The sequence below is a fragment of the Callospermophilus lateralis genome, chromosome 8, assembly GCF_048772815.1.
Source record: "Callospermophilus lateralis isolate mCalLat2 chromosome 8, mCalLat2.hap1, whole genome shotgun sequence".
Classification (NCBI taxonomy): domain Eukaryota; kingdom Metazoa; phylum Chordata; class Mammalia; order Rodentia; family Sciuridae; genus Callospermophilus; species Callospermophilus lateralis.
The window spans coordinates 31,606,231-31,633,484 of NC_135312.1; the positions used below are offsets into that span (position 1 = coordinate 31,606,231).

Sequence of the window (27,254 nt, forward strand, 5' to 3'; positions counted from 1 at the left end):
AAACAAATGGAACCCCATGGATTTAAGTATTTGCCGTAAAATAAAAAAGGAGGAACTAAAAAGTATAGAGATTCCTTTAACAAGCATTCTCTATTGAATATTCAGTGATGCATGCTTGTAACTTTCTATTTCTTAGGATATGTTCATGAGGGAAGGCTCCAGAAACGGCAGAGGCTAACAATAAACTGACCTTTCTCATGACCGAAATAAACCAGGTCATTCCTTTTAAAATTTTGGAAGAGATTTTTTGTGGCTCTCATTCAGGTCATCAGAGTTTGCTTCCCCTGAGAACCATCCCAGGTTTGCATAAATGTGCAAGTATCCAGGAAACCTGGAAAAATAAGTCTATTTGCTTTGGTTTCAAAACTATCCCCAAAAGGTGATTACTTTTCTTTCTCTTCAGGAGGCTGTGCTCCCAGGTCTGACTGGGATTTTTCCTCTCTGCTCCCCTGATGGCAGGAGGTACTGAGGCCACTTTTCTGAGAGCAACATGCTCTTTTGAGTTAAAGCCTATCCTCAGATCCAGAAGGGACCAATTCTAGTTGATCCCCATCACCCAAATGAGAAAAAGACTGTTCGAGAACCCTCTGATGTTTAGTGATCCCTAACACACCAGGTCTGCAGGAACTGAACACCCCATGAGTAGGTTCCCTTAGACTAAGAAAACCACCTACAGCTGGTTGCCGTGGCACATGCCTATAATCCCACTACCAGGAAGCTGAGGCAGGAGGATCACAAGTTCAAGACCAGCCTGAGCAATTTAGCATGATCCTATCTCAAAATCTTAAAAAAAAAAAAACACAAAAATTTAAAAAGGGATGGGGATGTGTCTTGGTTGTTAAGCATCCCTGGGTTCAGTCCCCAACACCAAAAAAATAAAAATAGACACACAGAGAAAGTTTGAGGAAAAATAAAAAGCAAAAGCAAAGTTACTAAGAAGGGATTTTAATGTGAACTGTTGAAATTAATTTCTCTCTTCTGGGAAAGATAAACATTTAGAAATAACATTTCTTTCCTAGTGTTAATATTAGAATATAACCGTACTTGCTAGATATATAAACATAAACTACCATATTAATGAGTTCCTAAAAATAAGGGCAGTAGACACGACTCTGATAGCTTGGATTTGGCATCAAGAAGCAATCTAGAATCTAACATGATTCTGACATGGACAGAAGGTGGGTTCTGGTAACAAGGAGGCCGTGTATCTCGCTACACTGAGGAAGGGTGGTTACTCAGGCACACCACATCTCAGTAGAGAGATCTGCAAAACACCCGTTCACTGAATTAATACTGACTTAACACTACGTTTAAAGTTCTGTGGGAATCAGGGAATCGCAATCTGGTGCCTCAAAGGTCTTAAAATTCATTCATCAGTCTGTGATGATAAAGTTTCCAGTCAATATGGTGAACTGAGATGACAGAGAAGGACACGACTTGCTTCAAAGACATGGACAAACAGTAAAAGATAAATAACAACTGTTTAAATAGGAAAATTCCAAATCACAAGAAATAAATTTTTTGGCTGGAACCAAAAATGGAACTAAAAGTCACGTGACAGATCACCAAGGGCTTTGAAGACTCAGAAGGCTACTGGATGACAACAGAGCCAGGGCACGCAGGGGCTAGGATTCTGATGCCCACAGAGCAAGCACCCCTGGGGCCTGTCTTGGAGCTATGGCACCAGATACAAAACACCCAGGGAGCATCAGGTCCTCAGGCCAGAAGGTATTACCAACACTGGTCCAGAAGCAACCACACTTCTGTGGAACAGATGAGGCAAACGAGAAACTGCCTTGGGTTTGCAAAGTCCTACATACACAGGACTCCCAAGACCAACAACCTGCACTAACATGGCTCTCCCAGATTGACCACCAAATCAGAAGTCCACCTGCCATGACGACAGCCAATGGAAGTGGCAAGATGGAGCTGGAAATAGTACAGCAGCCCGAAGATCACTTCAAGATCTATTTAAATAATTGGAAAAAGCAAAATTGGAATAGGATAAAAGGAAGGCAGGTTAATTTGGAAAAAAAAAAAAAAAGCTTCTAAAATTCTGAAAGTGAAGGAAGGCAGAAAGAAGGGAAGAAAAACATTTCACAGAATGAAAAACTTAAGGAATACACAAGATCGATATACAAATATCAATTTATTTTCATGCACTTTTATGAACTCTCTGCAAAGGAAACAATTTAGAAAACAATTCCATAATTTATAATAGCACACAAAAAAATTAAAATAGGCATAAAGTTATTGAGAGAAGTGCAATCAATGCTTGTACACCATAAATTACAAAATATCAATAAAAGAAATTAGGCTACATAAATGGAAAGATGTATGTGTTTACAACTAGAAGAATTAATAGTAAGAGAGCAATAGTTCCCCAAATGATCTAGAAATAAAACACAATCCCCATCACAATACATCTGGCTTCATTACAGAAACTCACAAGCTGATCCTACGAGGGAAAAGAATCTTTTTGACACACAGTGCTGGGATAACTGGATATATATATATATGCAAAATAGTGAAGTTGGACCATACCTCAGTTGATATACAAAAATTAACTCATATGAATCAAACACCTAAATGTAAGGAACAAAAATATAAAATTCTGAGAACAAAATTTCTGGGGTAAATCTTCAATACCTTGGATTATGCAATTTATTTTTAAAGATAAAATATCAAAGGCAAAAGAAAAACAAAGGGAAAAATACAGAATTTAATACTTCTGGGCTTGGGAAGAGACAATAAAGAGAATAAAAGGAACCCATAGAATGAAAGAGAAATTTTGCAAATCATTTATCTGATATGAGTCTAGTATAGAGAATATATAAAGAATTCTGACAATCTAACAATAAAAGACAACCCAATTTCACAGTGAACCAAGGATTTGAATAGTTATTTCTCCAGCAAAGATAAACGAACAGGGAGTTGAAAGGAGGCTCGACATGTGTCACTGGAGAAATGCAAACAAAACCCGCAACGAGAGACCACTTCACTCCTATTGGATGGTTGTAGCCAAAACCAGACAGTAAGACAGTTGGCAAGATGCAGGCGATTGATACATTGGTGGCATGATTGTAAAGGAGTCAAAAATTACTTTGAAAAAAACACTTCAGGGGCTTGGGATGTGGCTCAAGTGGTGGCGCGCTCACCTGGCATGCGTGAGGCACTGGGTTTGATCCTCAGCACCACATAAAAATAAAATAAAGATGTTATGTCATTGTGTCCACCTAAAACTAAAAAAAAAAAAAAAAAAAAAAAAAAAACATTAAAAAAACCACTTCAGCAGCTACTTAAAAAACAAAATATAAAATTACCTTGACCCAGCAATTACATTCCCAGGTGAAACCCAAGAGAAATGAAAACACCGACCTACACAAAAATTCATACAGGAATGTTCACAGTGACATTATTCATCATGGCAAAAAGTAGAAACAACCCCAAATGCCCATAAACTGTGCCCATGAACGGACACAGCAAAGGTGGTATTAGCTATAACGTGGAAGGTGACTTGGCAGTAAAAAAGCATAAAGTACCAATAATGTACAACGTGGATGAATCTTGAAAACATCATGTTCAGTGACAAATGGTCATCGATGATTCCAATGATGTGAGGTGATGAGAACAGGCACATCCACAGGGACAAAAACAGATTCCTGTTGCTTAGAGAGGAGAGGAACACAGAATGGGGGCCAAGCATGGGGACAAGATTTCTTTTTGGGGTAATGAAAATGGCCTGGAACTGGAGAGTAGTGATGGTTACACAACTCTGTGGTCACTGACTTTCATACTTTAAAATGGCAAACTTTATAGTATGTGAATTATATCTCACAGGGAGGGGGCAGCCTCAATAATAAACTAGAAACAAAGAGTGAATCTGTGAATTGGCAGAGTTTGGGCAGAGACTGGAATGACTCAGCTCGCAGAGTGTGTCCCCATAGAAAGTGGAGATCTGTCCACACAGCACTGTCATGGAGCTCCCTGACAATCTCCTTCTGCCATTCCTGGCCTCTGGGTCCTATCAGGTAACAAGGAGCCTTGCCTATGTCACCTATGGTAGAGTATCTGCCGTAGCAATTCCAATAATTTGTGAGAAGACAAGATTTCTCTAGGTAAATACCATAGCGGGGAGAGTGGGAGGTTGGGATGTGTATGCATAAGCTCTCATAAGAACAAAGTGTGGACAGAAAGGGAAAAGTTCATGTTGGGAAGAGAGAAGGAGGTGCAGCAGGCAGAAGAGCGCTTCTCCCTCAGAGGATCTACGTCTTAATCCCTGACACCTGAGAACGCTCCCTGTCAAGGGGGATAAATGGACTCTGCAGACTGACCAAGTTGAAGTCTTGAGAAGGGGAATTATTCTGGATTATCTGGGGGTACCCCTGGCATACCCACTATTATCTTTATAAGAGGGAAGCATCGGGGCTTGTAATCCCAGTGGCTCAGGATGGTGGGGTGGGAGGATCCTGAGTTCAAAGCCAGCCTCAGCAACTTAGCAAGGCCCTAAGCAACTCAGTAAGACCTTGTCTCTAAATAAAATATAAAAAAGGGCTGGGGATGTGGCTCAGTTTTTAAGGGCCCCTGGGTTCAATCCCTGGTACCAAAAAAAAAAAAAAAAAGAGAGAGAGAGAGATGGAGATGGAGATGGAGATAGTCTTTGAAAATGGAAAAACTAACCCCAAGGCAAGGAACCCAGGCAGCCACTTGAAACTGACAAAGTCAAGGACACAGATCTCCTCCAGAAGGAACCAGCCTTCTGACACCTTGGCCTTAATTCAGGAGGACAAACTTCTGGTCTCCAAAATGGTAAGAGAGTAAAATCTGTGTGAAGTCACTACATGTGCAGTATTTTATAACAATAGTCATAGGAAACTTAAAGAGGAGGTAAGCAGAAAAGAAGAATTTTGCAATTCAGTCTTAACAGAAATAAACGAAACTGACAGTAAAACATACCAGGGCACTGGGACTACGTCACAGTGGGTAGAAAAGGACACTAAGGAGATGATGAAATCCCATGGTACATACCATAGGGGCTGTCACATTCATAAAAAGTTAATCTGAACATAACTAAACCTACAGAACCAAGAGTGGTGGCAACAGGAGGCAGGAAACGTGTCATATACAAGGCATTTCCCTGTTTTTCAATGCTGAGTTAAGTAGTCAAGCAAGTACTTATTTGTTCATTCATTCAATATTTGTTTATTGAGCATTTATTATGGGATTACTCAGAACATTTTCTATCAGAAGCATTTACACAATTATACCAGGAAATGAGCGCTACACACCTGCCTAGCTAATAACTACCTAAACCAAAACATTATTGTGTAAAAGCACTTTTTATTTTGTCACTGCTGTTATGCACTGTAGCAAATTCCCTATACCCAATTGGCTGTGATCACTCTTGTTTAAAAGCTCTTTGTCTTGGCCTATTTGCAGATACTTTAGGCTTTTAAAATCCCAAGGTTAAATACTACTTCACTATCCATTAATTTCCTGAGTTTTATATCTTGAATACATTTGCTGCCCTTGGCTGGTTCTCCCTAGAGCCAAACTTCATTTGCAGTTCTCGTTTTCGAAAGCAAAGAGAATAGAATTCTTGAACTAGAGGTTTCTTAACTATCAGTCAGTCTGGCTCCTCTGTTTACAGGCGTCAGAAGGGAGACTTGGGTTTAATGACTTGTCCACAACCCTGAACACAGAAATAAAAGGGCCAGGGCAAGACCCCAGACTTCCCATGTCTCACAACCACAGGCCACTGCTCCTGAACCCAGAGTTCTAAGCCCAGGGGCTCTGTCTCATATTTTAATTAACTTCCCTAAGCTGCTGCCACAGGGAAAGTCTGACCACTTGTCCCTTCAAAGAATCAGACTTTTAGTTTGAAATCAATATAAATCAGACACACAAAAAAGAAAGTCATACTGTCATAAAAGTCCTTGGAACGATTTCCATGTCAGCCCACACATATTTAATATAGCTGATTCTGGGCCACCAAACCAGAGAAAGAGCCTCAATTGTAGGGGAAAGTAAAGAAATACAAACGGTACAAACCTATCAAATTGGAAAGTGGTTTTTAATTTTTTTGTTTTGTTTTCGGAGTGTACAACGAAATGGGTGCTTCTCACAAAAGGAGTTCGTGCGGGAAGGAGAGCCCTCTCTCCCCCACGCGCAGTCTCCTGTGCACAGCAAGGTCCTTCAAGAGCTAAGCAAACCCTTTAGCTTCATGATTTCACTTCTAAACTTTTTTTAAGGTAAAGAAGTTACATTCAATCTAGAAGGGCAGCAAAAGACTGGATCTAAATGTTAAATGACATGCATTACTGTTAATATATCTATGCAAGGTAAAAAAGTATAAAACTATATACTGAAAAAAATATATATATCAGAAAGATCCATGATGAATCAAGTATTCAAAAAGCACGTTAAAAAATGATCATGATACTTAAGTAAATGCACAGACGCATGTAGACACACTTAAAGACACACGCAAAACACTACAGATAGGTTTTTTATGTGCCTTTTGCTACTTGCATTTTTCAAAATGAATGGACTTGCAGTGTTATTTTAAAATTTCATCGTTTTGAACCTTTCTCGACTCTCAAACCTCTCCTTATTCATGGAATTTTATTACTAAAACCACAGCCTCCCAGGGACTCCTGGGCAGATGACCCTACAAACCTTCCACCGCACTGGGCAAACCAGCACAGATCCCCTCTCCTCCCAAGTCATATCCTAGCCATTCTGGGCCATGAGACTCACTTGGCTGTTCACAATCTTGAGTATGGCTCTTGGGCTCCTGGTTTTAATTCAAAATCCAAATGTTTCCTTATATCCCGGCTGAGTGCAGAACACTAATCCTTGCCCGAACCCCCAGTTCTGCCCAAGCTCACATTCCAATATCACGGGGTCTCTAGGCCAGTGCTTTCAAACTGAGATCGATGTCTCATGTATTTCGTTTGGTTGGTTTTTTGCACTAGGGATTGAACCCAGAGGTGCTTTACCACAAAGCTGCATCCCCAGCCCTTTTTATTTTTCATTCTGAGACTGGGTCTCACTAAGTTGCTTAGGACCTCACTAAATTACTGAGGCTAGCCTCAAAGTTGTGACCTTCCTGCCTCAGTCTCCTGAGTTACTAGGTTATAGATGTGGGCCACTGAGACCAGCGCTTGGAGAGGGAAAGTCAGCTTTCTGTCCTAACCAGCAGTTTTTGACCAGAAGTTCCTCCTTCCTACAAGGGGTAATAGTCTCCCTTTGGAACATCCCGGTAATCAGTGCACCACAGGCCACACCTGCTTGGAGTCGCTTTAAAGGTAAATGGACTGGTCAGCAAAATAAATTTATGGAGCAGGAGTATAGCTCAGGGGTAGAGTATGTGCTTTGTAGAGTGATGCCCTGGGTTTGATCTAGAGCACCACAAAAAAGGGGGGCGGGGGCTATGACCCTTTGTGGAGTAAACATCGTGTTCATTATCCTATTGGTGTCAACAGAGAATGAATAACCTTATTAAGAGAGGACATTTGAAGTATAGAGTGGGACTCAACAAAGTGTTATAAGGCAGTCATTTCTTGGGATATAGGATTGTGATAATGGATTCCCTATTATTTTAATTTCTTATATGAAACGTGTGTTACGTCATGTTTTAAAGTGTTATTACCGTGCCTGTATTTATTGTTATTCTTCCTGTGTGAAGTGTTCTCTTAGGGTCTTTAGCTTGGCTGCAGTTACTGGGTTTAGTTGAATAAGAGAAGAAACACAAGACAGATGTTAGGATCCTTTCTGGCTGAACCTTTTGGGCCTTGAGACCCATATTACCAAAAGCAGCATTGTGGAGAACAGGTCAAGTGGGTGTCACCTAAGTAAGTCAATGCCAGGTCACTGGGGGAGCAGGGGGTGACACACAGATGGGGTGGGAGCCAGGAAAACCTACACTCAAACTGTAACAGGTTCCTTTATTGTTTCAAGCCTCACTTTCACCATTGGTGAAACAGGGATAATAAAAGGAACTCTTCCAAGTTAACCTACTTTGAAGCGCAACATGGCCAGTAAACAGAGGAGGACCCAGGGTGCGGCGGAGGGTGGCGCCTCAAACAAGACCATCGCCTTTCAGCAGTGAGAGCAACGAGGGAAGGCCAAGGAAGCAATCTCCTGTGCCTGTTGCTGTTTAAACTATGTGAATGGTAATTTCTTAAGAGTAAAATGAAAGGAAATACCCATTCTCTGAGTGGGAGGGAGGGAAAGGCAGAGAGAGCTGGGGATGAGCAGCCCCTGGTGCTGTACGCGGTTGTGCCCTGATGAATCCCTGAGGTCTGGGCCCACACAGGCTCTTGGCGTGTGCTGGAAAGTGCTTTATAGGAACCTCCTAAGGGCAGGTATGATCTAGTCCCAACCCTCAGCCCAAGGTGACTCCACAAATATTTGAGCATCTAGTGTAGATGAGATGCTGTCCTCACTCACAGAGGAGGGAAATAAGACTTCAGGGTCAAAGTTCAAAGTACACAGACATGTCAAGATATAATTTGAGACACAGCTTCAGGAGGGGATTAAGTCTCTTAAATGGAGCTGCAGGAGCCTGTGCTTCCTGGCTGGCAGAACTGAAAGCTCCCTAGGAATATGGGACATTCTGCTGCACCCTAAACCAAGCACAGGACTTTAGCAGTTGAAAAAGGATGGCTCTGCATTCTAGAGAGGGAGCAGCCTAAAGCAAGGGTGTGTGTGGCAGAGCAGCCAACAGAGGCTGGCATGGGACATCGATTGACTGGTAATAAAGCAAACAACAAAATAACAATTATTACTCATGAGAAGGGGGATTAATAATAAAGGGAAGGGAAAAGAACATGTGGAGGACTCAAATGGAGTGAGCCCCTGAACCAGTGGGGATGCCCAAATCAGTGGAGAGTGGTGTGATCAGAGATGTTCCTCAGTGGATTAATTTGGCAACTCTGCAAAACCAAATGTGTATGCAGAAAGGCTGCAGGCCAGATTGGGAAGCTACTGAACCAGGCCAGACCTTGACGGCCAAGGTCAGAGCAGGAATAACTCAAGGGAAGAAATAGGTACAATCAAAAATAAACAAGGATGCAATTTTATTAGCAATTCTTGGAATACTTTCAAAACTCCAGCCTTAACACTAGCCTAAGTATCTGTACATAGGCTAGTGTTTACTTATTTACATAAGTAAATAGCTGGAAAGGTCAGCTCCAGCTATTTACTTATTTTGGTGCTCACTGGATGCCATTTCACATTCCATCAAAGAACAGCACCCTGTCCCGCAAGAAGACAGCACTGAAAGGCAATGGTGATCCCCCAACAAAAAGAAAATCAAAGCTCAAATTTGATACCCTCAAAAACAACCCAGAGTGCAGCAGTGCATACTGCCAGCCCTTCACTCACGGCTCTGACCACACTGATGGTAAAATTATAACTCTACAGATTTTTTTTTCCCCTGAAATACTTTCCCTTCTTCAGGGTACACTGTGACCTGTTCAGAAATGGGCCTGGCGCAGAGGCCCTGAGTCATCCTAGCTTTCTTGTCTCATGTGAGAGCAGCTGAGGTTAAAGTCCTCTACAGCTAAGAATGGCTGCAGTTTCAAGGAGCAAATCTTATTGAACAGTCTAGAGAAATGAGGTCCAAAGGAGGGAGAGAAAGAATCCAAAACAATCCACACAAAAATAAATGATGGTGGCAACAGATCAGGCTAAGGATGAACAACACTGAAAGCAAGCAGGGCCGGGCTACCTTCTAGTTCCGGGGAATGACATTCCAGGAACTAGGACACATGCTCCCAGGTAGACACAGCCACGCCCTCTTCCCAGGTAAAAGCAGGTGCAAGTGACCACCTCAGCAGAGGCCTCAGGCAGTGATCAGAGCCATCTCCAATCTAAGGACAGCCAGATGTGTCAGGCCCAAGGAAGGGTAAGAAAGGAAAATTTTCTCCTAGAGAGCTCTTGGTAAGAGTAAGCAGGTGGGAAAGAAGAACTCCTGGAAACTCCTGGAAGGCACAGCTTACCTTAGAGCCCTCCAGGTAGCTCTGGAAAGATACTTGGCTAACAGGGGATGGGCGAGTCCCCAAGATGTCCATATGTGTGAATTTCCTAGATAAAAAGTCAGCTCTTCTATTCCAAGAGCCCACATATTAGAATCCTAACCATTCTGAAATTAGAATTTCTTCAAAATATATTAGAATGAACCATGCGAATTTAGCATTTCTATACGTCAAATACTAACAAGTCACATGGATCCATTGCAGCAAGCCTTCCAGCTTTCCTCTACAGCAGAGTAGGCAAATTTTTCCAAATGGGATCACGGACATTTTAGGCCTTAAAGGCCATAAGGGGAAAAAAACAGGGATTATGTCAGTGTAGCCATTTAAAATATAAAAATAAAATGAGTTCAGCTTCTACAAAAAACAGGTACCGGCTGGATCTGGCTCATGGGCCATCGATCACCCACCGCTAGTGTACAGTATGCAGGTGTGAACTTAATTCTGTAATGCTAAGAAAATGGCTGATTCTAGAGTAAAACAGTAATGCCCTTGGAGAGACTAAAGCCTAGGGTTGAATTAACCTCAACACAGCCGGCCTTCATGCTGGAAGCTGATCTGAATCCCGGCTCTGTTGTCGTAAGCACTTGCCCTCCATCTGGTTCATTTTATAAGCAATTGTCCGGGTGAGCGCTTGAGTGTGCTTCTGACTTTTCTATGAAGGGAAACCCTGAGCTGTATAAAGAAATAGGAACGAAAGGTGAACATGAATAGACATAACCAGAGAAAGACAATGGGAGCAAAAGCCCTGTGGGGAATGGCCCTCCTTACACCTGGAGAAGCCAGAGTTCCAGAAGCTGCAAAAGGAAGCAAGAAAAACAAAGGACTATCCACACAGCTAGCCCCAAGGAACAAAAACAGTAAATGAGACAACCGCCCTTTATGTGAGGGAAGGAGACCTGAGATGGGAAGGAATTTCTTTTCCTAAATTGATTAAGGGTAGAGACAAACAGAAGAACCACAACCACCAGAAAGACTGCTGGAAGAACCCAGTGTCCTGAGGCACTGAAAAGTCATATCAGAGGGAACCGCCATCATTCTCCTTTGGAGAATGTGGAAAATAGCCAAGGCTCTCCAGAGGATGCACCCAGAACAGAGGAAGACCCAGGGCACTTCTCTGGATCCACTAATTTCTTTTTTTTCTTTTTTAATTTCAGAGGAATAAAAACAATTACTAGTATGTGTTTCTAATTTATGGCATTACTATCGTTTCAAACACTAACATATGTTGTGAGGAAAAAAAGAAAAGACTTAAAAAAAAAAAAAAGCCTGTCTGGGAATGGGGCGCATAGAAACAGAAAAGGGAGGTGGCTGATCTTTTGATTTTACAGGATCGCTTGATCATGAAAATCCTCATTTAAATAACATTTCTCACCATCAAAAACCTACCCTAGAGCAATTCATTGTCCTGCATTTCTAAATATTCTCATTTAAATCTTATAAACCTTCACTGGCTCAGGCTCCTACCCTGCAATATTCTACAATGGAGAAGAGAAGGGAGGGGAGGGGAGGGCAGGGGGAGGGGGAGGGAGAGGGCACATGCACAAATGAGCACACAAACCCTTACGTACATGAGCTGCCTGGGTGACAGTGAACCTCCAGGTACCATCTGCCCATAGTGACAGTCAGCACATTAGCAGGGACCTCAACTGCTCCAAGTACTCACGAAATATTGAGTTGGTTAGCTGTGGTGGGGAAGACAAAAAAGAGAGAGAGAGAAAGAGAGAGAGAAACAAAACAGAGACTTAGGATAATGATCACATTTTTTTTCATTAAAATGCTAATGATGACCACAAATTTCCAGATAGCCATGTTTATGAATTATTCATGGTCAATGTGAATGTGAGATGAAGTCTCCTGTCATTACAGGCAGACATGGGGCTTGCTGGTGATGAGCATGTGCCCCCAGAGTGTGACAGAATGGCAGGCCACCCCAGGTCCCTCGGCCAAGGCTGGTCCTCAGTGGCCCTCTCTAGAAGTCTGGGTGATCCCACCCACATTTCCCTGATACCTCTTCATCTCATTCTTCCTCATGTCAAGGGACAGCACTAGTGTGGCTCTTTATTGTGATACCTGCACTAATATTCTGTTAATCCTCTAAAAGCTTAAAAAGAAGGAAGGAGATTTTCTGCATTGGAGAGGTTACACAGCAAAGTAATTTAAAAAAAAAAAACTTATCATAGAACTATAACATAAATATGAGGCTGGGGTTGTGGCTCAGTGACAGAGCATCTGCTTAGAATGTGTGAGGCACTGGGTTTGATCCTCAGAACCACATAAAAAAAATTAATAGATAAAATAAAGGTATTGTGTCCATCTATGAATAAAAAATTTAAAAAGAAATATAAACATAAAAAAGCACACACACAAGTGCCAGTTCAATTAATTTTCATAAATTCTGCATAGCAGAGGCCCCTTAATGGTCCCCTTCCAAAGGTAATGCCTTGCATAGATCACTTTGCCCATTTTCATAGACATCAAACTGATTTGCTGTCATTGTAAATTTTTAGCTTTAAAAAAAAAAACCCCACTGAATATGTCAAGCACTGTACTAAGCACCTGAGCTACAAAGAAAAATAAGGCCTCCATCACTGTCTCTAAGGAAAGTGAAGCCTAGTGGGGCCAAGGGACACACATAAACTGGGTCCCATGGGGCAGTTGAATGAATGGGATAATTTGTGTCAAGCCAGGGTACATAGCCCAGAAATGGAGAGGTCAGGTATTCTTCCAGGAAAATGGGATAGCTGTGCATCCCAAGGCTGGGAGACAAGACAATGGAAAAGGCAGAGGTTAGAAACTACATGGAGTAGGTGAAGCCGCAGCGTGAGGCCAGGAGGAAGCCTGGAGTCAGAGCGCAGCCTTGTTCATCTATTGGGGCAGGGCAGGGAGCAGGGGCTGACTTTATCCTGGTTGTAGACAACCACGGATGGGTTAGTCTGTTTCAGAAGCAGTCCTTGCTCTGGGTGGATCTGCAGGGGCCAGAGGAGAACAGGTGTGCGGTGGGGCCCCTTTGGTTGTTTCAGTCATCAGAGAGGCAGGGTGGAGAAGCAGGGCAGTACAAGGAGGCGGGGAATGCAAAAGAAGAATTAGTACTTGGAAACACCCAGAAGCTAAAAGCAGAACAACATGGCGGACTCTACATGGATGGATGGTAGTGACAACTGAAGGAATAAGGAAGACAAAAGTTTAGTTTGAGGCATTAGATATTAGAGTGTAGAAGAGTCAGGCAGAGTGTACCCTGATATTTTTTTGGGGTGGGGGAGGGTTGGGTGGTGGTTGTTGTAGATGGACACAACACCTTTATTTTGTTTATTGTTATGTGGTGCTGAAGGTGAAACCCAGTGCCTCACACATTCTAGGCAAGGGCTGTACCACTGAGACACAACCCCATCCCATATCCAGATATTCTTGGGTGAGAAGGTGGGGAAGAAATCTGAGCAAAACATAAAGGCACATAAGGGGTTCTCACCCAGAAAGCAGCACAGACCCCATCAGCAGGGGGTGTCCCTGGAGGAACACAGCTGGGTGAGAAGGTTACAGGATTGGCATAAGCAGAGCCCTAGAGAACACAACGACAGAACAGGCAGCAGGAAAAGATCTTTTGAAGAAAACCAAGAATGGCAGAGAGGTACCATGGGGGACAAAGAGGTGAGAAAGATAAAAAAAAAAAAATGAAAAATATAGCACTGGACTTGACATTTAAGAAATCACTGGTAGGTCACCTTGATCGAGGACCATTTCAGTGAAGTGGTGGAGGAGGCAGAAAGATCAGATTGACAGAGCAGGGTAAGGAGATGGATGGCTCCCAAGAGCTTATGTGCTCAGAGAAGGACATTCCCTTGGACTGAGGGACTGGGGAGGGCAAGGCAGAGGGGAGTACCAGAGGGAGGAGGGAAGGATTAATCAGATCTCAAGAGGCCCAGAGAAAGGTCCGGAGTACAGACCAAGGGGCTGACCGTGGAGAAGGAGGAGAATCCCCAACCCTGTGGTGTGACAAGGAGCACAGAGGTGAGATCTAGTTATAGTCAGTTCACAATTAATAGTACTGGGGAGTGGGTGGCGATAAACCAAATGACATTAACATTCTTGAAAAGAGACAGCAAGGCTCTTTCAGGGTGACAAGCAAATACTTTGAGGATATAGATCTTGATTCTTAGTCTCTGGCATGCTACCCCTCCGCTGCCAAAAAAAAAAAAAAAAAAAAATCAAAGCAGTCCAATCCTGTTTTAAGGTCAACAAACACATACCAGTACATATAAAGTGGAAAAGGGTAAACACTCATAACAGGGTATCAAAAAGAAAAAAAAAAAGTATATAAACAAAAGATTGGAAGCAGGCTTGTCCCCAAATGATCTCAGGTCTCGGGTGCAAACTTTCCAAAGGTCTGCATATACTTTCATTAAGCAAAACCATTACCACCATCCTATAAAGCCTCCTCGAGATGTGCCAATTCACAGATTCCCTCCTAGCATGAACAAGAGAGGGAGGCAGACACCAGCAAGCTAAGGCGAGGAGGAAGGCAGAGTGGAGCCTGCAGCAGCCCCTGCCCCTGGATGACCTAGCGAAGTGCCTCCTAAGACAGCAGCCAGACCTTCCCACTTCAGGCTCCTCCATACTTTTCCTCCTGGGGTTTTGATGAATCCAGAAAAATAGGGTGCACTGACTTAGGTCTTGGAAGATATTCCAATAATGGCAAAAGGAGCATAGTTCCTTAGAAATCAAATGCAGGGAACAACACCTTGAAAAGCAGCTTTTATGTCCACCGGGCAGATCTCAAAAACCCTTGGGCTGCCTCACGGTTTGTCTCTGTGTTAGTGAGTGAGATCTAGGCCATCTTTGGAATTTTCATTGAAGTCAGCCAGGCATCAGATGTCAACAAACTGGGCCATTCATCTTTGTCTCCCTGGGGGCATGGGCAGGTCAATAAGTGTGGACTCCGATCAATAAACCGGTACAGAGTGAAGAATTTTCACAACTAAGAGGTAAGAAGGCCAATTAAATGGTGACCACAGAGGTATCTTCCTGCTCTACCCTGACTCAGAGCAAAGCTGTAAATCACATTCAGCTGCATTTATTTTTCACAGAAGAAAATCTTCATGAATTCATAAGTTGGAGGTTTCAGAAATTAGGAAAACCAGGAGGCCCATTAAATGGGGAAACAGGTAGGTGCCAACATTTGGGAGCTCATGAAAACTTTGCCCCATCCGTCACTTTTGTGAGCCTCGCTGGCCTAGCAGCATGGTGCTTCTCCTCATGCTCATGCACAAGGCGGCCTTCTTAGGTTCAACCCACTGGAGCAACAAGATGAACACCAATGGATCATCAGGCTTCACTGCCCCAAAAACTCACCTTGGTTTCAGGCCCACGTCTTTGCCCCAATATATACATTTCTGATGCCCACCACTACATTTCTTTTAATATAGGAGCCCTGAGACATCACTGAGCAAACTGCATATTTTCTATTTTACACAGCAATACATTATACTATTTGTCAGGAAATAAGTTCAATAATAGTTTCTAAAAATGAGAGTGATTTTTTTTTTTTAGGAGTATGTACTATGTGACTTTTCTTCTGAGCTGTTAAAAAGTAATTTGATCCTGAAAACATGGAATTTGATTCTGTCCATCTCATCAGCAGTATCTTGAGAACAAAATAAATTTGGGGGACTATCATTCCTCTTTGTATTTTTGAGAATGTAAAGAGATAAACAATACATGTTCACTTAAATGCAAGTCATCAACATTTGCCAGTCCACGAAGTGTTTAGTGTGCAGCTTTTTAACTACTATATTTATGGTACCATCCATAATATATTCACCCCCACTAATCCTCTACAAGGTCATTAATCCTCAAAACAAATACATTAGTGCTTTCCTTCTTTCCTACAAATTCTTATATATGCTGATGCAGGGCAAAAAAATGCCAAGAATTCTTTCCAAAACAAACATTTCATGTCAGCAGCCACTAGTTCTATTACTCTCATCTAACTATTTTAAGATATTGCAATATCTTAATACTCTGCTTAAGTATTTGGTGCTATAGACCAAAACATGAATCTGTAAACAAAATTTCTAAAAATGACTTTGCTTAATGCAACATTTTTTCATATTAAAGGTGCTGTAAGGTAGCTGTGGTTGCTTATGCTCTTCAAAAATAATATATTCTGTAACTCATTAAATTACAATGTTCTCTTCTTTATAAAACAGTATTAATTTCTGCTTTTTTAGAAATCTCAAGGAGAACTGGGAACAGTGGAAGACACCTGTAATCCCAACTATTCAGGAGGCTGAGGCAGGGGAACACACGTTTGATGCCAACCTAGACAACTAAGTGAGAGGTTACCTCAGAATAAAGACAAAAAGGGTGGGCAATGTAGCTCAGTGGTACAGCACTTGCCTATCATGTGTAAGGCCCTGGGTTCAATTCCAGGCACTGACCACCCCCCCCAAAAAAAAAGAGGAGGGGGGGAGTCTTAAAGAATAAAACATTGAGTACGATCAAGATTTTCATAATAGCTGAAGAACCACCCATGTAAATAGTAAACGGGTTTAAAGTCAACCACCAGAGATGACTAGGTAGGAGCTGGGTATTAACACCAGAGAGAGGACTGAATATAAAGTTCCTACCAAAAAGCCACAGAGCACACATGGAGAATCAAAAGGAAGACACTGCTGGAGCTCAGACCCTGGGGAAAGCACAGAACACACTTGGAGAACCAAAGGTGAATCCAAGTTGTAGATCTGGGTCCAGAGTCAAGACCTGCAGCCAAGCACAGGCAGGATCTGAGTGGAAGATGAACAAAAGGGAGTCGAGACTCAGACTGGGCAGTCGGCTTTAAGTGTGTGCTGCTGGTAACGGGCTTAACCTCCCTATTGAAGGTCAGACCTTCTGGGTCTCAGGGGTGTCTGTGCCTCCACGCAAAGGCCAATGGCTACGGGCCTCAGGGGACCCTCCCCATCTGCCTTTCACGGTTTGCTTGTCTCCTCTCCCTTGCCTAAACAGTCACATCTCGTCTCTGCAACTTTTCCATTAAAGTCAGCTATGATTTTGGAAGCCAAATAAAATCATGAAACCTAAGAGAACTAAACTTAAAATTCCAAGTTGCAGATAAGATCTGAAGGGCATGGGGCACAGACTCTGATCACACACACTTGGGCTTCTGAGAAGCTTTTTTGTTTATTTCTTGGTTCTTCAAGAATTCAAATAGCATTGCTTAAGTGGCACTCATATGAAGTCCCGTAGCGCAAAGACAGCCAAGCTGAAACCATGCCCTGGGGGTGTTATCTGTAAGTGACCACTGTTATTCACACTGAAATATAATAGGCAGAGACTCCAGAAACACAACCAGTTGCTCTGAACTGTCTATGGAAATGTGAACCAAACTCAAAACCTGGAGCGGGAGGGCTTTGCCAGTGCATGATACCTACCTTGCAAAGGGCTGAATGAGAACAAAATGAAAGGCTCCACAGACAGACAAACATGAACTAAGCCTTAAAGGGAAATGGTGTATAACCCCAGGACACAGGTCTTCAGAGCTGGGAAGGTTGAGGGTCTAGTGGTTTCTCTATGACTACCACCATCCTATATAGGATTCTCTTTCCAAATTATCCTTGAAAGAACATTGCTTTTGGCTAATAAATATTATGTCCATAACTGCTCAAATAGGAAGTTTAAGTACTACTACATTTCAAGATGAAAAAAAAAATAGACTGCAAAATTCCCCATTAGGATTTTTTCTTTTTCTATTTTCCCTTATAGGATCATTGTGAATCTTTTTTTTTTTTCTTTTTTCCCTTTAAAATGTAACCCTTGCAATAACAGTAACTTACATATCTGCTATTTAATGGTTTACAAGGCACTTTCATAACATTACTTTATTTCCTTCGAATTACATCTATTTTCTTCTCTTTATTTTCTCTTGCTTCACTTTCAGAAACACAATTTTCTAAAATTAGCAAAGAAGCAATTTAGAAACTTTCTAAAATCAGGCAAGCAGCATGAAACAGAACATGAAATTCTTCAGAGTTATCTAAAGCAAGTTAGACTAATTTCAGTACACCTAAATTATGACAGATTTGATTCTTCATGGAAATAACTATTTTCTCTACTAATAATCTTTTTTTTTTTAGTTCTCGGCGGACACAACATCTTTGTTTGTATATGGTGCTGAGGATCGAACCCGGGCCGCACGCATGCCAGGCGAGCATGCTACCGCATGAGCCACATCCCCAGCCCTACTAATAATCTTTTGAAGCTAAGTTATAGTAAGAAATGAGTAAATCCACCCAAACAGCTCAAAATAAGACAGATAAATCCCTTTAAGAATCATCAAAGATTAAAAAAAAAAAAGGCAAATAAAAGGAATTAGAAAAAAGTTGCAGAAAGAAAGGGGAAATAAAGTTGTTGTTTTAGGTTCCAGTAAAATTCCCATCATCTGTCTAGCCAGGGCCATTTCCCTGCAAGCTCTGCGTTAAGTAATCTGATCATTAAATCTGTGAACACCACCAGGGATGTGCCCATCTCATTAAAAAAGATGATCATTTGAGCTATGGTAATGAGAAAGAGCATCTATTTTTGGTTTTAAGGACAGAAGTCCTTTCTTCCTGTTGCTCAGAGGCAGTGACACCTCTAGTTAGCCTCAGCACACAGCAGGAGTCCTGGTTCTCATCAGGATGACAACAGGATCCCCACATAGCCATGCTCCCTCCCAGAACTTCCAGACTCCTGCTCTCATTTATCAACAAAAAACACAAGGCATCTGAAATTTAAAAGAAAATATATTAATATACCATGTGAAGGTAATTTTTTCAAGAAAGCATTCTGTAAATTCTAGGTTAGGAATCAGATCGGATCCCCTTATCTTCATTGAAATATTTCAGGATGCAAAAACCTCTAAGATTTGCACTGGTTGCCCTTTTACAATGGTTGAATAAGGGCCAAGGTAACTTTCCAATAATCCTTGAAACATCTTAATAATGATATAACATTATCAAAAAATCAATTGCTATTCTTAAAATTAGAGCTGTAATGAAATTCATGGAAAATAGTTGGAGGAGAGATGGAGTTTGGCCCTGATTCTGCTGCGGTGTTTACACAGTCAGTGATGTAAGCCTTTGGCATATTACAGAACCTGAATCTTGCAAGAATAATTTTATCATAGGAAATGGGGAAGGATGCTGCCATCCAACATTCCTCCATAGTCTAATGAGAGCTCGGTTCCCTGCAGAGCTGAGGACAACTGGACAGAGTAGTTCTTAGAAAACAGTTTATTTTTCCAGTCTAGATACAACTCCAGTCAAACTATTAAGAAATTTAAGAAAGGGCTAGGGTTGTAGCTCAATGGTGAAGCGCTCGCCTAGCACATGTGAGGCCCTGGGTTCGATCCTCGGCACCACATATAATTAAATAAATAAAGGTATCATGTCCAACTACAACTAAAAAATAAATATTAAAGAAAAAAGAAATTTAAGGGCTGGGATTGTGGTTCAGCAGTACAGCGCTCGCCTAGCACGGGCGGGACCCGGGCTCATTTCTTGGCACCACATAAAAATAAAGGCATTGTGTTGTGTTCATCTACACCTAGAAAATATTTTTTTTAAAAAAAAAGGAATTTAAGAAAGACATACACAAACAGAATTATTGCTGTGGAAACCCTCAGGGAACGGAGGCCATATCCTTATAACGTTGGAAGTATGGTGTTACGCTTGTGCCTGGGTTTGATATCAGACTCAGAATTCACAGAGTTAAATAAGGACCCTTTTTCCTAGAATGCATTCAAACTAAGAAATCATAACAACATTCACTTGGTTTCGGTTTATTCTGACAATGAGAATAACAGTCTCTGAATAAAAGTGAAGAGAGGAAACAAATTAATTCTTCTTCCATGGACCAGACAACCATGTATCCAAATGGAAGTAAATCTCAAAAATGAATTTGATTTTTAGTTACATGTGACAGATGATCATCACATGCTTCAGTAATTCCATTCCCTCCTAAAACTCCACTAAATGACACAAAGGAAAGGTCAATGATAAATTCAGAAGCACCAAAGAAGGAAGGAAACAAAATTAATAGAAATATATATATTTTTTTTTAGAAAATGGAGAGCAGATGGGGCTTTGATGCATGGATTTTCAAAGCAGGGACACAGAGAGCTTAAATGTCTACAGACTGAAGTATCAGGAAGTAGTCAGCCAAGATGGGGTGCAGAACCTCAGGCAAGTCCAGTCACAGCACAGTACAGCCGAAGTGCAGGTTGTAAGGTGGGGACAGGTGGAGGTGGCATTGAAAGCAGGGGGAATGCCTGCAAGTAGTCTTTGGTAGTAAATCTCCATACCCTTTCTTAGCTGGGAGGCTTGCTAAGTGCCCTTGTCCACTGCAGCAGGAGACACAGGTCTGTTCTCAGCAAAGGTCAAACCAGGAAGGATCTGGAAGTGGGGAGGCTACGGAGCAGTGGTTGAGAGATGGTGCCAATTGAGAAAGAGGACAGCAGGAAGGTCTGCACTGAGTGGAGAGCTCCGGGTCCTGCCCTTGATGGGGTCACACAGCCTAGCCCAGCCGGGAGACTGGAAGTCTTTTCTGGAGAAACTACCCAGCTCAAGAAGAGATCTACAGTTATCATAACTGGGGGCAAGGGGACTTCTGACAAGTTGTAGCCGTCCCATGCCAAGAACACCAGCTGACAGGCCACATACATAACAATGACATAATTATGATCACGATACATGTGACAGGATCTAAAGTGACAGACAGGAGCTTGAGCGGCAAACAGAATCGACACAGGAGAAAACCATGATTAATAACCCTGAGAAGGTAAAAGGCCCTGTATCTTATGAAGCAAGAATGAATATGAGGCTGTAAAACAGAAACGTTTGAGAACAGAACAAAGCTCTTAGAAATTAATATTATGACCATGGAAAATTTTTAAAAATTAAAACTACACTAGAAGGGTTTAAAGAGGTACCGTATTCCCCGCAAATGAAAGAAAAAAATACAAAGATATTTAATAATAAATAAATGGGAGGAAAAAATTCAGAAGTTCCACATCCCATAGACAGGAGTTTCAGAAAAAAGAAAGAAAACAGTAGGAAGAAAAATGCCACTCCCACCAAAAATAATAATAATAATAATAATAATACAATTAAGGGGAAAAAATTACATACCAAAAAATATTATGATGAAGCCTCAGAACACTGGAGCATTAAAAACAAAAACACTAAAAGCTTACAACAACAACAAAACCAGGCACATCCAAGGCACACACAAACGGAACAATACTTAACAGTTCAAAAACAAAATTGGAAGCAGAAGAAAATAGAAGGCTCTAAAGCTCTCTGAGAAAATAATTAGCAACTTTAAATCCAGCATTAATCATATATAAAGGGGACTAAAGGATACTTTCATACAGGCCAGATCTCCAAGAATTACAATATGCACATTCTTTCTAAAGAAGCAACTGGGCAAAGTGCCTCCCACCTTCCCAAAAGACAGTCAGAATCAAGACATGCCATCCAATAAACAGGTCAATCAAGAATGCCCAACAGGACGGGGAGGGAAAATTCCAGGCCAACAGCTGAGCGTAAGGTCTCAAGAGTAAACCGTCCAAAAGGAAGCAGGCAAGCTGGCAGCTCCAGGACTAATGTCACACATACACTCACTCACATCCACAACAGAACAAGCCACCACGTCTGATCTTATGTGAGAATACGTGGATGAATAAGCAGTCTATAAATAGAATATTAAGCAAAAAAAAAATTATTGTGCTATATAAGAAAAAAATAAATAAGACCATGGTACACAGCATAGCTGAACTATGAAAAATAACAGTGAAAACAAACTGTCTTAAAGAGTAGGAATGTATTTAAGGGAGAGAGAAGAAGAGCTAAACATGTTTTCTTTAAAAGTATGCCTCTCATCAAAACCCACATAGATAAATTCAATGCTTGATGCCTAAATTTGAAAAATATAAATTCAAGGAATAGCAATATAAACATATTTATTTACATATGGAAGTAAATACCAGAAGAACAGCTAAAAGAATTGAAAATAGTTGCTTCTGGGAAGTGGAAAATGGCAAGGTAAAACAAGTGGGACAGGAATTTGCAAGCTACATTTATGAATTATTGCAATTAAAAATGATTTTCTAAAATAGAGGAAACCAGCTGGGCCAGTAGTGCACACCTAGAGCCCCAGCTACTCAGGAGGTAGAGGAGGGAGGATTACTTGAGCCCCAGGGCAAGCCCAGACTGGGCAACACAAGACCCCATTTCAAAACACACAAAAGAATGAACAGGAAAAAAAAAATAGGGCAGCAATTGATGGATCAAACACATAAACCCCCAACCGTCCAAGACAAACAGATAATGTAAAATTTCATTTTCTGCATTAAACAAGGAAAACAGATAAATCTTAATCTGATCCTCCTAGTTAATCAAATTGTTAAAATTCAATTTAGTGTATTTCATCTTATCACTTTAAAGAACATGCTGTGAGAGGTCAAATATTCCTGAACCTTCACACCCTGAAGCTCTAGTTTGCACATGTTAAAAGGGTCCCTGGACACCAGTGCATCAGGAAGAACTGGCAGTTTCTGTTGTCACATGGTTCCAGAGAAGCCTAGGATGCAGCTTCAGATGGATAAACATCTCAGTCATCGCCATCACCTGCCCCTTCTACCAGAGCTGGCCACAGCTTCTTACAGTGAGTTTGCCCCCATGGGGGGAAAAGGATGGGGCATATCCAACTTCTGGACCTTCTTCCTGTATTAGGGGGGATTTCTCCTTTGTGGATTTTGATGAGAGGCATACTTTTCAACGTAAAATCAAAAATGGTCAGGTGTTCATTTTTCCAGAGACCCTTGCAGCTAAGGCCTGGGCACATGACCTAGTCTTGGTCAACCCTGAACCTAGAGCTAGGGACAGAAAGAGGCAGGAGGAGATTATCACAGATAGGGGTAAGGGCAACAACATCCGGTGCCCTGAGGCAGCAGGCTGAGGTGACAGAGTTGGTACTGAGTGTCTGGTCCCAGTGGGGTGGTCAATGTGAACATGGATTTCCAGTGTTTAGTGGTAGGACAACCATACCTACAACTAATTCTGTGACTGACTTGGCTATGAATCTGGTTGTATATAATGTCTATTTTTTCCTGCTCTTTCCTCAGCTTCTGACAATTCCAGAACCCACATAATATCTTCTGTAATAACTTCTCTGCCTAATTCCCTCAGCCAGGCTCTATTGCTTTTTATCCAAGAACCCTGAGTGATACACTGCTCAGGATATACAGGTAGACACCGGTGGGTGGGTGTGTACTGAAGGAAAGAATGAAATGCTTATGGATCTAAAAGCAGAATGAAGGACATGTTTCCATAGAGAAACATGAGGAATACTATGTTTTAAAATATAAATAAAACGATGTTTCTGTAACATTATGGATTAGATAAGTTTTGGTGAGCTCATGTATTCTCTGCATTATTTTCCTCCACTAACCCACACGTTCAAAGTTCTAAATCACTGACTACAATAAGCATTGGAAATGTAATCAGCTTGTGAATTGGAGCTGCCAATTCACATCTGGCCAGAGACTCTCGCTCATGATTCCTATTGTTGTCAGTGGGTGAGGAAGAACAATCGTCTTTGTCTTTCCACTTATGGGCAGTTTTCTGCAAGATAAGGTAGTTTGAAAACTAGTGTTCAAGAACTCACATGAGGATGAATTGCAAAGCAAAGCATCCAAAGATTTATATTCAACTTACAAACATCAATATTGCTGAAAAGCTACATCCATCAGTTCAGGGCACTATGGCATATTTAGTTCCAAGTCTGAGGATGCTGAATCTGGGCTATTTATCTGCATATGTCTCAGGTGAACCACACGAATTTGCAGATAAAGCTAGAAGTTAAGAAGGATAGCTTAGAACAAACTGTTGATAGGACCAAAAGGGCTTCCTAAAAGAGTCAAATGCAGTGATGACATTAATACAAATGAGGACACAGAGAAAGAAAGTCTCTCTCTCTCTCTCTCTCTATGCCCTATTGTCTCTGGAAACTGAGGAAGTCTTTCATGACAAAGAACAGCTACCTTTTGTCAGTTGTACACAGTAAGACTACACATACCCATAAAGAGAGCTTATGAAATAAATGCAAAACTTGGTGCATGCATACAATTTCCCTTCCTGTAGTTTTATGTCATGAAGACTTGCCAAGAGATCAATCCCTCAGTCACAGAAGTCAGGCAATAAATCAGCAAGGGGGGAAAATTATATTTCAGTTGGTGATATAAATGCTACTTCAAATTCCATCAACTGCCAGAACATCTTTACTATACATTCTTCTCCTGTGCAGTCTGTTCCCTTGAAATATGTAATGGCTTCTAAAACAAGAGCCTCATTCCACCATTATCCAAATAAGTTATGCTGTGCTCACACAGTGTTTTGAAAAGCTCAGGTAAATTTATTTTAGTCACTCCCAGATTCACCCCCACCTTGCTTCATTTGGAGATCACCACTGGACAGCAATGTGCATAAACCAGGATGAGCACACAATCCAACCAACAGCTCTGGTAAGAATTTGGCACATCTCCTATCTAGGTTTCAGAAAAGAAGAGAAAGAGTGTGTTGGGGGGGCGGGGGGAAGGGGGGTCCAGGAAATTATTCTCAAAAGTTGTTTCCAGCAGCACCTTTTGGAGAATTTTAAAAATAAGAGTCATTTTTCAATATGCACAAGTATAAATGAGCCAAATTCATAGCTAGCTAATAACCTCTCATGGTGGAATTATAAATGGCAAGTTCTAAAACAGATACAGCATGAATTAATACTTAGTTATGTAGAATTTTAAAAAATTTTCCCCCTCTACAAAGACTTTAGAGGTCCTTTCAAAATTTAGAGGGGTTTTATTTGTTCAGTGAGAAGTTCTATATACAACCATCATAACTAGCAGGATTTAAAACTTGTATTACAAGAATCCCTGTTGGGATTATATGATTTCTTAATTACCTTCTTAATCTGAAGTTTTTAAAAACTAAATGAGTATGTTAAAATATCATTAAAATGGCATAAATTTCACCAACTTCATGAATATGGACTAATAGTCAATAAAGTTCCATGGAAAGGATAAAATGGTAAATTGGTGTTATTCGTTTGAAATAGGAGGAATCAAGACAATTCAAATGGTCACCAATACTCCAATACTTACTACAGACACAGCTGATGCAGTATGTGTGGACCAGGAAAGAGGTATGAGACATAATTAATAGTCACAGGGGCTTATTATGTTGGAGAAACAGGACATATACTCTGGAAGACTGATCAAAAACCTCACAGAACACAGGCTTAGACTTGAAGAAGAGGTTGGAAAGGTTTCATTGTAAAAGTAATATGAATAGTCATTCTAATAGTCATTACTACAAGGATCAAAGTAATTGTTTCATCAAAACTAGCTGCTCTTAACTAAAAGATGCACCACTATTTTATGTACTAAGAATAAAATCAATGCTGTCAATAGCTGTAAAGGGTCAACAATTCTAAGATATATCAGATTTCCAAGATGTTAAAATGTAAAAACATATGTATCTTAGAATCAATGAAATGAAATACATATAAATCAGCCAGTCACATAAGAAATATGCTCATAAAATAAAAATGAGCATTAGTAGTGATAACAACAGACTAATAAATCTATGGGAAATTTGATAGAAATCTCTTAAAAGAAATAAATGGCTTGATTAAAAACTGGAAACCCAAGGCAAGGATTTCAGATAATGAAAGAAACAAGGACACAGAATCCACCTGGAGGGCAGATCTTCATCACCTCTCTGAGATACAATGTACTGGGTTCAAAAGGACTGTGTAAATAGATTATCAAAAAGAAATGAAAGTGCTTCTCTGACAGCACATACACTAAAATCAGAAGATGAACACAGCCTCTGCACAAAGATGAGATCCAAGTTCACAAAGCATTCCAGATGTGTAATAAGTACACAATGCACATGTGTACCAAATCCTCACGTTGTACACCTTGAACAAATAACAATCATGACTTGTCAATTAAGTATTTTTTAAAAAATAAAATATACCTAGAAAATTCTCATGGAGGAAGAATAGGGAGGAGGAGGAGGAGGAGGAGGAGAAGTTAAAGTCAAGTGGCCTGAATAGATTCTCAACTTCTATATGTAAGAAGTCATGAAATTAATAGTTTAGAGTGGCACTTCCTGGAAAATCATACTAAAACTGCCTGTGGCTCATAATCACAGAGAAGGACACTCAATGAATTACAGTAATGTCAAAAATTTCACATGAGAGAGTAGGGTAGGAAGAGGTACAATATACCCTGGATGAAGCATTGTGATTCACAAAAATAAAAATGAAATTTGGGATTTTCAATCCATGGGTCCTCTAATCTTTCCTCCCCAAATTAACCAACTTCTATCAATATTATTGGCTTTTTCATGTAATATTATAATAAAGATTAATTAATCTCACTTGAACTTTTAGAATTTCAGCATGGGGAAAATATAAGGGACTTCCCGGTTAGGAATGAAATTATGATACAGTATGTTAACTACTGTTGAGAGACTGATCACTACAATGCAACAAATTTGGCAAAACAGCAATGAGCAAGGAAACACGTGCACTGCCCAAGGAAGGGGGAAAAATGGCAGATATGTTCAAGTTCATTATTTTAAAGTATTGATTATTTAAATTCTTCATATATCTACATACGTAAGGCAAAGGAGTCTTTTTCCTTGCCAAACTGCAAAAACAAAGAAGTCCAGTGCTAAACTAATCTATAGCACCATTTTTTTTTTTTTTTTTTTTTGGTGAAAAAATAATTTAAACATCATTAAAGCCAACCTCAGAGAAAAGTAGCAAGACAGAATTGGTCCTTTGGAGAGACTGACAAAATTGAAAAAAAAAAAAAAAACTTTAGCTAGACTGACGGAGAAATCAAAGTGAAAAGATTGAAATAACAAAAATCAGAAACGAAAGAAAGGACATAGTCACTGATTCGTACAGAAATAAAAAGGATGATGAGAGCACAAGTGAATGGCCACAGATGGATTTGCTGGGTGAAAAGGAAACATTCTTAAAAGCACACACCCTCCCAAGGTTGCATCATGATAAACAGAAAATCTGAACAGACCTGCAACTCATGAGAAGATTGATTAATCATCAGAACCCTCATAACAAACACAAGCCCCAGACTTGATGGCTTCGCTG

At 40.8% G+C, this 27,254-nt stretch overlaps 1 protein-coding gene across 10 annotated transcripts in view; it reads right to left on the reverse strand.

Annotated features, from left to right (window-relative positions):
• Positions 1 to 27,254, reverse strand: part of Apbb2 (amyloid beta precursor protein binding family B member 2) — a 331,462-nt gene that overhangs the window by 194,085 nt on the left and 110,123 nt on the right. For 7 of the 10 annotated variants that reach the window (XM_077110214.1, XM_077110217.1, XM_077110219.1 and 4 more), the window contains one exon: positions 11,612 to 11,725. The exons of the other annotated variants lie outside the window; for them this stretch is intronic. The gene's annotated coding sequence lies outside the window, so the exon portion shown is untranslated. The remainder of the gene's footprint in view (positions 1 to 11,611; positions 11,726 to 27,254) is intronic. 10 annotated transcript variants of the gene reach the window in all.